The following is a 12,090-nucleotide window of genomic DNA, read 5'->3' as shown; positions in this document are numbered from 1 at the left end:
CTCTGTCTTTTCTTTTTCTCTCTCTCCTTGTCTTCTATCTCCTCCTCTCTCCTCTCTCTTTCCTCCTCTATCTCTTTTCTTTTCTCTCTCTCCTCCTCCTTTTTCTTTCTCTCTCCTCCTCTATCCTTTTTTCTCTCTCTCCTCCTTATCCTTTTCTTTTCTCCTCTCCTCCTCCTCTCCTTTTCTTTCTCTCTCCTCCTCTATCCTTTCTTTTCTCTCTCTCTCTCTCTTCTCTCTCTTTCTCTCCTTGTTTCTCTCCCTCCTTCTGTCTTTTTCTTTTCTCTCTCTCCTTGTCTTTCTATCTCCTCCTCTCTTCCTCTCTCTTCTCCTCTATCCTTTTCTTTTCTCTCTCTCTTTCTCTTCTCTCTCTCTCTGTCTTTCTCTCGTTCTCTCTTGTTTGTCCTTCACTCGTTCTTTGTTTCTTCTGTGTCTCTCGTTTCTTTTTCTTTCTTGTGATTTTCATCAAACTTAATCAAATCTAAACATCTGGACGTCAAACCTTCACCTGGAGGTTCTGCTCTGTCCAGCTCCACCGCCAGATCCTGAACCTCCTCCTCCTCCTCGTTCTTCTCGTTCTTCTCCTCGTTCTTCTCCTCCTCCTCTTCTTCCTCCTCTTCTTCTTGCGTGGAACGTCTGGAGCCAGATCCTCGTCGATCACCTCCACCGCGGCGCCGCCCGGAGGAGCGGAGGCGGAGGCGACGCTCGGAGACGCCGTGAGCGCGAGATCTTCCTCAAACTCCAAAAGCCCCAAGTCTACGGTCGCGCCGAGGTCCGAGGCCCGAGGTGGAGACGGTGGAGACGTCGGAGCGAGATGTTCCTCCTGTGGGCTCGTGGCGAAGCTCTCTGTGGATAAACGTTCCTCCTCGAGTGGAGACGTTGGAGCGAGATGTTCCTCCTGAAGCTGGGTGGGTTTGGTCTCCTCGGGTAGAGATGATTCGGTCAGGTGTTTCTCCTCGGGTGGAGACGTCGGAGCGAGATGTTCCTCCTGCGGGCTCGTTGTGAAACTCACTTTGGATAAATGTTCCTCTTCGGGTTCCTCTTTAGGTTCCTCCTTGGGTTTGATCTCCTCAGGCTCCTCCTCAGGTTCTTCCTCAAGTGGAGATGTTGGTGCGAGATGTTCCTCCTGTGGGCTCGTTGTGAAGCTCACTGTAGATAAATGTTCCTCCTCAGGTTCCTCTTCAGGTTCCTTCTTGGGTTTGATCTCCTCGGGTGGAGATGTTGGAGCGAGATGTTCCTCCTGTGGGCTCGTTGTGAATCTCACTGTAGATAAATGTTCCTCCTCTGGTTCCTCTTCAGGTTCCTTCTTGAGTTCCTCCTCAGGTTCCTCCTCAGGTTCCTCGTCCCTGGATGGAGCAGGAGACTCGGTCGCAGCTGCGGACGGAAAAAAATGAGAATCGTGAACCTTCAAAAAACGATTTAGACGAACGAGAAAAACGCCGCGTCCCGAATCTCGACGAAGGAGACGAGAAGTTTGAGGAGACCAGAGTTTAAAGAGTTTGGAAACGTCCTTCACGTCTGAACTTCTCTTCTGCTGTTTTTTGTTTCAAACGCCGGAGGAACGAGCTCTTCTCTACCTCCGTCCGCTCGCCCTCCATCTCTCCATCACTCTTTCCTCTCTTTCCTCTCCTTTTCTTCTCGATCGTTTCCTCTCCTCTTTTCTCTCGTTCTCTCATTTTCTAGCCCCTTTTTCTTTCCTTTACTGCCTTTCTTCTTCATCCCTCTCTTTTTTCACTCCCTCTCTCTCTCCTTCTTCCCCCCCTTTTCTCTTCCTCTCTTTTTCCTCACTCTTTCTCTCTCTGTCTTCATTCTCCTCTTTGTCACTCCCTTGCTTTTTCTCTCTCTCACTCTCTTGTCACTCCCTCCTCTCTTTCCCTCCTCTTCCTCTTTCTCTCTCTTTTTGCTCTCTTCTCCATCCTTCTCTTTCCTCTCTCTTCTCCCTCTCTCTCCCTCTCTCCTCTCTCTCTCTTCTTCTCTCTTCCCTCTCCTCCTTTCTCTCTCTCTCTTCCTCTCCTCCTCCTCCCTTCATCCCCTCTTTCCTCTCCTTTCGTCTCCTCCTTTTTCTCCTCTCTCTCTCTCTCTCTCTCTTCCATCCACTCTCTTTTCTCTCCTCTCTCTCCCCTCCTCTCTCCTCTCTTTTTGCTCTCTTCTCCATCCTTCTCTTTCCCTCTCTCTCTCAATTTCTCCCTCTCTCTTCCTCTCTCTTCTTCTCTCTCTCCTCCTCCTCCCTCCTCTTCTCCTCCTTTCCCTCTCTCTCTCTCTCTCTCCATCCCTCTCTTTTTCCCCTCTCCTCCCTTCATCAATCTTTCCCTCTCACTCCTTTTTAGTCTCTCTCTCTCTTTCTCTCCCCTCTCCTCTCTCCATCCCTTCATCCCCTCTCTCTCTCTTTCTCTCTCTCTTCAGCCACACCTCTTTCCTCTCGCCCTTTTCTCTGTCGTTTACTCTCTTTTTTCTTCACTCCTCTCCTCTCGTTGCTTTCTTTCATCCTCTCTCCCTTTCTCTCCTCTCTTGCTTTTCGCACACATTCTCTCCTCTTTTCCCTCACCCTCTCATTTTCTATCCGCTTTTCTTTCCTTCATTGTCTTTCTTCATCCCTCTCTCTCTCTTCCTCTCTTTTTCTCTCTCTCTCCTCTTCTTCTCTCTCTCTCTCTCTCTCTCTTTTCACGCACACCTCCTTCCTCTCACTCTCTTCTCTACCGTTCACGCTCCTCTTTTCTCCATCCTCTCGTTCGCCTCTTTTTCATTCATTTCTCTTTCTTTCACTATCTTTCTTCATCCCTCTCTCTTCATCGCTCCCTCCCTCCCTCCCTCTTTTTCACCCCCTCTCCCTCTTCCTCCTCTCTCTCTTTTCACACACATCTCTTTCCTCTCCCTCTCTTCTCAGCTCACTCTCCTCTTTTCTCTCTCTCTCTCTCTCTCTCTCTTCGTTCTCCTCTCTTCTCTAGCCTTTCTTTGTCGCTCCCTCTCTTTTTCTCCTCCTCCCTCTCTTTTTCCTCTCTCTCCCCCTCTCCCCCTCCTCCCTCCATCTATCTTTCCCCTCACTCCTCTTTCCTTTTCCCTCTCTCTCTCTCCTCTCCCCACTCCTCTCTCTCCCTTTCCCTCTCTCTCTTTCTATCCTCTCTTCTCCCTCCATCCCTCTCTTTTTCTCCTCTCCTCCCTCCATCCCTTTGTCTCTCTCTCTCTCTCTCTATTCACACTTCTCTCTTTCCTCTCTCTCTCTTCTCTGTCGTTTACTCTCCTCTTTTCTCTGTCCTCTCTTTTTCATTCATTTCTCTTTCCTTCTTCATCCCTCTCTCGCTCTCTTCATTCCTCCCTCTCTCTTTTTCATTCCCTCTCTCTCTTCCTCTTCCGCCTCTCTCTCTCTCTTTCCCCTCTCTCTTCTTCTCCATCCTTCTCCCTCACTCCTCTTCCCTCTCTATCTTTCTCTCCATCCCTCTCTCCTCCCTCCATCCCTTTGTCTCTCTCTCTCTTCCCTCTCTAATTCCCTCCATCCCTTTCCATCTCTCCTCCCTCCCTCCATCCATCCTTCCCCCTCACTCCTCTTCCCTCTCTTCCCTTTCTCTCTCTCTTTTCTCTATTTCCCTCCCCCTCTCCCTCCATCTCTCTCTCTCTCTATTCACACTTCTGTCTTTCCTCTCTCTCTCTTCTGTCGTTTACTCTCCTCTTTTCTCTGCCCTCTCTTTTTCATTCATTTCTCTTTCTTTCGCTGTCTTTCTTCATCCCTCTCTCCCTTCCTCTCTTTTTCTCTCCCTCTTCCCTCTCTCTCTCTCTCTCTCTTTCACGCACATCTCTTTCCTCTCCCTCTTTTCTCTTCTCGACTCACTCTCTCCTTTTCTCCGTCCTCTCCTCTTTTTCTTCACTCCCTCATCATCATCATCATCCCTCTCTCTTCTCCACCGTTTCCCCTTTCTCTCCTTTCTCCACCCTCTCTCTTTCTTCATCCCTCTTTCCTCTCACTCTCTTTCTTACACCTCGTTTCCTCTTTTGCCTCTCCCTCGCTTTCGTTTTCCTCCCTCTCTCGTTCTCTCAATCTCCTCACATCCCTCCCTCCGCCCCTCCTTTCCCTCCTCTCATCACTCCCTCTCTCCTCCGCCCCTTCCTTCTCACTTCTCAAACACATGTCAGACTTCATTATCGCTGCTTTAATTTACTCCTCCTCTCCCTCTCTCCTCCTTCGTTCTCTCCTTTCAGCGCCCCTCCTCTGTCCTCCCTCCATCACTCTCTCTCTCCTCCTCTCCCCTTCTCTCTCCTCTCTCCTTCTTCCCCTTTTTCATTCCCTCTCCTCTCTCCTCTCCTTCTCTTTCTCCCCTCTCCTCTCTGCATTCCTTTTTCTCTCTCCATCCTTCTCCCTCTCGCTCTCTCCATCCTTCTTTGTTTCCTTCTCTCCTCCCTCCATCCTTCTCCCCCCCTCTCTCTCTCTATATCTCCTCTCTTTCCTCTCTCTCTCCATCCCTTTTGCTCTCTCCCCCACTCCTCCCTCCATCCCTTTCCCCCTCTCTCTCCTCTCTTCTCCCTCCATTCTTTTCCCTCCATCCTTCTCTCTCTTCTCTACCCACTCCTCCCTCCATCCTTCTTCCTTTCCATCTCTCCTCTTCCTCTCTCTCTCTCACTCTACCCCTTTCCCTCTCTCCTTTTTCTCTCCATCTCCTTCCTTCCTTCCTTCTTTCCCTCTCTCCCTTTTCCCTCTCTTCTTTCTCTCTTTTCTCTCTTCTTTCTCTTTTTTCTCTCGTTTTTCATATTTTAATTTTCTTTTTTGTTTCGTTCGTGAGTCTGAGGAGATTTTAAAATCAAAACTGAACACAGCAGAAAAAAACAGGACCAGGACCAGGACCAGGACTAGACCCAGACCCAGACCCAGACCAGAGCCAGACCCAGAGCCAGGACCAGGACCAGGACTAGACCCAGACCCAGAGCCAGAGCCAGACCCAGATCAGAACCAGAACTAGACCCAGACCCAGACCCAGGACCCAGGACCAAGACCAGAGACCAGGACCAGACCCAGAACCAGAGCCAGGACGACCAGGACTAAACCCAGACCAGAATCAGGACTAGACCCAGACCCAGGATTAGACCCAGACCCAGGACCAAGACCAGGGACCAGGACCAGGACCAGGACCAGACCCAGGACCAAGACCAGGGACCAGGACCAGGACCAAGACCCAGGACCAAGACCCAGAACCAGAGCCAGACCCAGAGCCAGGACCAGGACTAGACCCAGGACCAGACCCAGGACCAAGACCAGGACTAGACCAAGACCAGGACTAGACCTAGGACCAGACCCAGACCTAGAACCAGGACCAGGACTAGACAAGAGCTAAGACCAGGACCAAGGCCAGACTCAGAACTAGACCAAGACCAGGACCAGGACCAGACCCAGACCTAGAACCAGACCTAGAACCAGAACTAGGACGAGAACCAGAACCAGGACTAGACCCAGACTCAGAACCAGAACCAGACCCGGACAACTCACCTGTTGTCTCCATTTGACTGTCACGTGTTTCTTCCTCTTCTTCTTCTTCTCTCTCTTCTTCTTCTTCTCTCTCTTCCTTTTCCTCCGTGGATGTGATAATCACCTCGTTCTTCCCTCCTTCTCCTTCTTCTTCGTCGGCTCTTCCTCCTCCTCTGAAAACGCTCCCGCCGCGTCCGTCCAAAGGTCTCAGGACTTTGATCGACTCGGACGGCGGCTCGGTCTTGGCCTCCTCCTCTCTTCCTCTCTCCCTCCTCCCTCGTTCGTTGGCAAAACCGTCGTTACTTCCTCGTTTATTTGGACTACAATTTCCTCCTCGTGTTTAGGTTCTCCTTGAGTTTGGACTACAACTTCTGGCGTTGGATGGACTACAAAAAACATGTCCTCCTCCTCCGGCTCCGGGACAGCGCTTTCTTCTTCTGTCTCGGTTTGAACTACAGTTTCTGGCGTTGGGTGAACTACAAAAATGTCTTCCACTGTTGTTTGGACTACAACTTCTTCTTCCTCTGGCTCTTGGACTACAACGACTTCCTCCTCGTGTTTAGGCTCTTCTTCTTCTGGCGGTTCCAGCTCTGTAGCGCTCTCTTCTTTAGCTTCTGTTTCCTCCTCCGTTTGGACTACATTTCCCATCTCCCTGACGTCGGACGGACTACAAACATGTCCTCCTCTGTCGTTTCTTGCTCAGGAATATCCTCTGTTTTCGGACTCTCGGTTTGGACTACAGCGTCTTCTTCGGACGACGGAAGGACTACAACTATGTCCTCCTCTTCTAAACGGACTACAGTTTCTTCTTCTTCTTCTTCTTCTGATTTCGTCTCAGTTATTTCCACTTCCTGTTGTGGTTCCGAAATGTCGTCCACTTCCTGTTTTGGTCGGACTACAATTTCCACCTCTGGCTTTTGAACTACAGCTTCTTCTTCTTCTTCTTCTTTTGGATGGACTACAACTTCTGGTGTTTGGACTACAATTTCTTCTTCTTCTTCTTGTGGTTTTGTGACGATTTCCACTTCGCCCTTTGCTTCCTGTTCGATTTCCGCTTCGGTTCCTTCGAAAATCTCCGGAATAGTTTCGGTTGGCGTCAAAATTTCCGGCAGTTCCTCCTCCGAATCTTCTGAAACTTCTTCTCGAATTAAAACCGTTCCATCTCCTCTTTCGATGCCTTGTGACGTTTCCGAATCAGTTCCCGGCGATTTTGTCGATGCTTCCCGCAAATCGGGCTCCACGATTTCAGTTTCCTCCAAAATTTCGTCAAATTCTGGGTTCGTTTCTTCGGGATCTTCTCCAGATTTGCCCAGATCTGGACTTTTTACCTCGTCTGGAATCGCGTTTTCCTGTTCGTCTATAAGTTCTTGGGTCGGCGGTTGCCCGGTGAGCTCCGAAAGCGTCGTCGACTCAAGCACAACCTCTTTTTCTTTCGTTTCTGGAGTTACTTCGGATATTTCCGGAGTGGGATCCTCAACGTTTTCTGGAAGAACATTTGGAAACGTGGTGACAAAACTGGACTCTGTGGCGGTTATTCCCGACCTCACGAGTTCTCCGGTTTCTCGAGTCTCCGTGACGCTCTCCACCTCGTGCGTGATGATCAGAAGCCGCTCCTCGGGCTCCTCTTCTGAGATCTGCGTTTGCGGATCGACAGTTTCCAGCTCGGACACGGCGGTCGGGTCCAGGAGCGTGACCAGAGCGTTCTCCTTCTCCATCGGCGTCAGAGGAACCACGGCTCGGAGCTTCTCGGTGTCCAGGTCTTCAGGTGGGACTTCGAACTCGTTGTGGGAGTCGGGTTCACTCGGCTGAAGAGAAACAGAAGAGAAAAACAAAGAAATGTTAGAATTAAAGCGGAATTTAGGGTTGAACGATCTATCGCTGTGGACCGGAAATCACGATCTTAGACAACGGGTCATTCCACACCATTTCAACAAATGTCCCACGCACTTTGATCTCAAAAGATTTTGAAAAACTTACCAGCTGGTCCCTTTACTCTCATGTACCAACCCTGTGACGTTTGTGTGATTTTCTATCATTACTTTTTTAGTTACAGTTCATTTAGTGAGGGGAGGATGTGTCAATTTACGGGCCCAAAATGCACGTCATTTTTTCTCGTCCGTTTTCACATGTCGATATCTCCGTAAGTATCACACACAGAGGAATCACACACTCTACTCTGTGTTCAAATAACAACTATCAAAAGTTTGGTATCTTCAACTCAGTGTCATTTTATATAAACTTAAAAATGAAAAAAAACCTCGTTCTTTTCCATGTCGTACCATTTGTAGCCCCTTTTTAAACCTACTTGTAGGTGTTGGAGACCCTTAATTTTTTTTGAGAATCAAGATTTGTACTAGGACTCCTATAAAAAACATCACCAAATGTTAAACATTTGAAATGTGTTATGTGTGAAGGTCCTGTTAAAAACAAGAAAACGCAACATGGTCCAATTTTCACATGTAATTTATGGCGTGTGGGTAGAGATAAAAAAAATTTGAATCATTTTTTCCTGAAAGACCAGAAAAAGACCTTTCATATGGTACCAAACATCTGTATTTTATGAAGCTCCTTCAATTTTTTATTTCATTTAATTTCATTTTTAAGTTCAACAATGAGTTGAGATACCAAACTTCTGATATGTTATTTTGTGTTATTTAAACACACCTGTGAAAACGGATGAGAAAAAATAACGTGCATTTTGGGGACGTAAATGGACTCATCCTCCCCTCACTAAATGAGCTTGAAAACTTTTGATCGAAATTGACAAAAATTTCACAGGGTTGGTACATGATAGTTTGGGACCAGCTGGTAATTTTTTCAGAATTTTTAAAAAACATGATGCGTGAGATTTTCTGGAAATTTGATGAAATGGTGTGGAATGACCCCAACACGATTTGGGGATCATCAAAGCCGCTTCTTTTTTTTTGCAGTGCTCCTAAAGCCCAGTTTATGGATTTATGGATCTGCGTCGAGGTTTGTGCACAGCGAAGTAATTCACCTCCACGACGCGAGGAGGCGAGGATTTAAAAATGCCATTTGTGAAAAGTTTAACATGAACCATCTCCAACACGATTTTCTCTCTGTCTCTTGGCGAGGGCGGATGTGTTTTTCTCGTCTCCTGCTCTGTCTTATATTCTTGATTTTGCCTCAGTGTGTCTCTGTCTCGTCTCGTCTCGTCTCGTGTCTTTATTCTTTGAGACTCTCTCCGCTCTTCTGTCCAAACACAAACTAATTCTGGATTTGATAACTTGGTCACTCAACACAACTGACACCATTTTTTCTACGAGAAGCTCAGGGACGGGAGAACCTGGGTGTGTCCCTCACGATGGACGAGTGGGAAGAACAGGTGAGTCATGTTCCTGGCGTCTCTGTGGAGGACATAGAGACGTTTGCCTTTTCAGAATCATGATCACAGGTCTTTTGCTGATTGGCTCAGGCATGGCCCTGATTTTTTGAAAAGTTCGGAAATTACCGAGGCGGCTCTTCAACGCTCCACTTGGCTCCTGGTCTGACTGTGTGGAGGTAAAGTTATGAACTCATAAACTGTGACTATGAGCTGTATTTTGGAAGGTCTGGCTGCGTCACAATAGTCAGTCTGGCGCCACCTAGTGCCTCCGCTCAAGTTTCATTTCTCTCCAGTGACTAAGTCAGGAATCAGAAAACACTAGACGGTTTGTTAAAAACCCCAGAAGTGCGAGTTCGGGCCAGACATTCTGTGTTGGCAACGATTCCCGAGATCGAGGATTTAAAGCCGGAACAAAAGCTGTTTTCAGGTCGGTCAGAACGGTGCAGGTGTCGGTTCCTGCACCAGTTCCACTGGGAACCAAAGTTCTCATCAGTGAACGAGCCACATGTAAGTGAACCCATGACGCGTCATCGACGGAGGGAGTGGATTTACCACCAAATAAAAACAAGGCCACACGAAAACAGACGTCACAGGAGGAAAATAACAATCATGGATCAAATCATCGACACCAGCGAGAGTTTGTACTGATACAAGTCATTATTTATGTACCAAACTCTGACACAACATGGATCTGCTGTGGAGAAAACGACAGCGACGCCCAATCCAAAGATGTAAACTTATCAGGAGAACACGGTACGGAATAGTGTTTGTAGACTTAAAACTTTTAATTTAATTACGTGATAGTTTCAGTTGCTCTTTGTTTATTTTACTGTGTGTGACCCGGATGAACACGCTGACGTCTTCTGAGTCGTCACGGTTCACTTAGATAAAACAAGTTTAACTTGGTTCCCGAACGCTCTGATTTCCGGCGTGAACACGTGAGTCGGTTCAAGATTAGGTGCGGGAACCAGGTTCTCTGAGAAAGTTTGGTGAATTTTATCTTGGGGAAAGACGTTATTGTCCTTCTTCCTACGGGATTTGATGCTTTACATACGTCACATGAACAAACAGCAGCGATTGGTTAAATAAAAAAGTACCACCTACTGTCGAGTGAATGAATCCTACTGCTGCGAGGTCAGACAGTTTCTACGAAGTGAAACCGACTCATGAATCAGGTTCGTAGAGACGACCAATCACAGCTCTTTTTATTGTCTGTGTAAATTGGGTTTTATGGTCCAGCGTTAAACCGTCGGTGCAGGACTCTGATGTTTCTGTGATGTTTGTAAATGTTCACGCGCTCTGAAACTTGATTTGAAAAGAATCGCAGAGGAAATCGAAAATCGCAATTAAATTTTTTCTTAAAACGGTTCAGCCTTCATGGAATTACATAATAAAACGGTGGAAATAATTGGGTTTTGTTTTGTTTACAGACGACATCTAGAGACTTTTGATCAAGACGTATTAACGTATAAACCTGTGATTCTGTTTTGGTTTTATTTTTTTTTTGCAGTTTTGTCCGTCTTGAGAACAGCAGAACAAAGACGACTCAAACACGTATGAATCAGTCCAAACCCAACTTCAGGAGAGAAGAAGGTGAGGAGAACGCGGGTAAAAGTCTGATTTAAATCTCAGACTTGTACTTAACGTCGACCTCCGCCGCGTCTGAGACTCTCTGGTGGTTTGATGCTCACAGCGTCTCTCATTTCACTAATGTCTTTTTCATTCCTCATCTGAAATCCGGCGGCGCGCGGAGGACAAACCCAACGACCCGCTGTTCCCCCGACCGCACCGTCCGACGGAAAAACAAATGATGGAGAACGGATAAAAAGATACGGGAAACGTTTACGGGACAGCGGCAGAAACGAGACGAGAGACTTAAAGAGTTTATATTTTTGTTATTTATCTGTTTATTTAAACGTCTTTGTGTAAATACGTAGATTCCCAGGCCGTTTTCCTGCATAAATAGTGTTTTTTTTTTTGCATGAGCGCCCCCTGCAGGAGTGTCTTGGGAGCGCAGAAATACAGAAGAGTTTGGAGAGATTTAGCCGTGCGTCTTTTGAGAGTTTGAACGTCCACACTTTTGGGACTGTTTTGGGGTCACGTCGTTTTCAGGAGCGTCCGAATGTCCGGTGAGTGAAAAAGTGCACTCAAAATGTCCCACAATGCACCTCGAAATGTACAGGGCATCGGTGTCACTAGAGCGAACGTGTTGTAGTGTTTCCCAAACTTTTTTTCTAGGGACCCGTATTTTAAAAGTCACAATATTTCGCGACCGAAGTGTGCGTCTGTTTCTCCGTGGTGAGTTGGGCTTTGTCATTTAATGTGACATTTTTCCGTAGAACATTTGCTGATGTTTTAATCTTGTGGTTTTTTTTTTTTTTTTCAAAATATCTAAGGTTTTGTCGGCCAAATTGAGGAGCAGCGTTTCTAAATGTCTCTTAAGTTTAGTGGCTCAGACTCACACTGGTCTCACATCCTGATCAAAACCAGCACCGTTTATAAAAACCGTAATTCAAAAAATAGTCTTTGTACGACGTCGCTGGTAAGTTTCTTTTCTTTCTGTCTGACCTCGCAGCATTAGGATTCGTTCGCTCAGCGTCAGAGACGTGGATCAAAGTCCAAAGACAGAACTGGAGGAGCCGGATCGAAGGGCGACACGACGAACAAGAACAAACGAGAAACATGATCCAGGAACAAATTCACTCAGCTTTAAAATCTGAATAAACCAAACACTTACTTCACAATTAACTTTTATTCCGAATTAATCTTCTTCATTAGGAATTAAGTGTTTACATGGACTTTTTAAAGCGGAATTAATTTTATTCAGAATTAAAGCTTCATGTAAACGTGGCGAGTGCGGCGATAAAATAATCTGTCTTCTTATTTATTATTCTGACTGTGAGTGGGGTCGCCTCTCCACAGATCTGACCTGTGATTTGGCTTGTCTCAGTGGAGTTTGTGTTTATACTGCGGAACATTTTTTGAGATCACAGGAGCTGTTTAAACCAGGAGAGTCAAACTCATTTTGTTCCGGGGGTCGTGTCCAACCGACTTTGATCCCAAAGTGTCCGGATCAGAAAACTCATGTCATATAAACCCCAAAAATAACAATAAGTTCAAATATTTGTGCAGAGAAACACAAATCTATTACAGCAAATCTGTTTTAATTGATGAACTTTTTCTTTTACAAAATATTATAATATTATGAACAACCTGAAACTTTACGAAAAATAAAATTTTTGTTTTAACATGAACTTGTCTGTAAACAGGAATAAGTCCATTTTTGTTGTAAAATCCT

The sequence above is a fragment of the Boleophthalmus pectinirostris genome, unplaced genomic scaffold, assembly GCF_026225935.1.
Source record: "Boleophthalmus pectinirostris isolate CB_2022bp ecotype Guang Dong unplaced genomic scaffold, ASM2622593v1 HiC_scaffold_13, whole genome shotgun sequence".
In the NCBI taxonomy this organism is placed as follows: domain Eukaryota; kingdom Metazoa; phylum Chordata; class Actinopteri; order Gobiiformes; family Gobiidae; genus Boleophthalmus; species Boleophthalmus pectinirostris.
Note: the sequence above shows the minus strand (reverse complement) of the source record.